The following is an 893-nucleotide window of genomic DNA, read 5'->3' as shown; positions in this document are numbered from 1 at the left end:
GGGGCGGCGACGGCTTCGGGGCAGGGTCGTCGCGGGGCGGGGCGGCAACGGCGTTGGGGCGGGGCGGCGACGGCGAGGTGGCGGCAGGGGACGGCGCGCGGCGTTGGGAGAGATCGAACTCGGGGCGGGGCGGCAGTGCTACTTATATAGCAAAGGCTTTCGTCCCGGTTCGTACGGCAAACCGGTACCAATGCACGCCTTTTGTCCCGATTGGAGCCACCAACCGGGACCAAAGGCCTCTTTTCGGCACCGCAAAGGGCGGGAAACGAGGACCTTTGGTCTCGGTTGGTGGCACCAACCGGGACAAAAGGAGGGCATTGGTACCGGTTGGTGGCACCAACCGGTACCAAAGAGGGGTATTCGTACCGGTTGGCTCCACCAACCGGTACCAATGGACCCGTCTAATTTATTAGTGGATTCTTTTTGCAGCTGTTTTTTTAGTCCCACCTCGCCCAGCGAGAGGCACTTGCAGCTGTTTATAAGCCCTGAGTGCAGAGACGATGAAGAAGAGGCTCAATGCTCACCTGCACGTTGGTTAGCTTCAAGCCTTGAGGAATAGGGGTAGACTGCACAAAGCTATGTGCAGTGCAGTTGACACTATTCCGAAAGGCTTGAAGCAAATTAACGAGCATTGCGCCTCTTTTTTATTTTTAATGACTTACTACAATTCAGAAATAAATAAAAAAAATAAATATAGCAGAAAAGAAAAAAACTATATAAAAAACTACTCAGAAATAAATAGAAGCAAAAATAGTTGTGATTAACTTTACTTAAAAAATGAGCATAGTTGCTTATTTTTAACGACTTATTACAATTTAGAAATAAATAGAAAAAAATAGTTGTGATTAACTTAACTTAAAAATGAGCATAGATGCTTATTTTTAGTGACTTAT

Source organism: Triticum aestivum, chromosome 4A (assembly GCF_018294505.1).
Source record: "Triticum aestivum cultivar Chinese Spring chromosome 4A, IWGSC CS RefSeq v2.1, whole genome shotgun sequence".
NCBI lineage: Eukaryota > Viridiplantae > Streptophyta > Magnoliopsida > Poales > Poaceae > Triticum > Triticum aestivum.
This window is presented reverse-complemented; position numbering follows the sequence as displayed.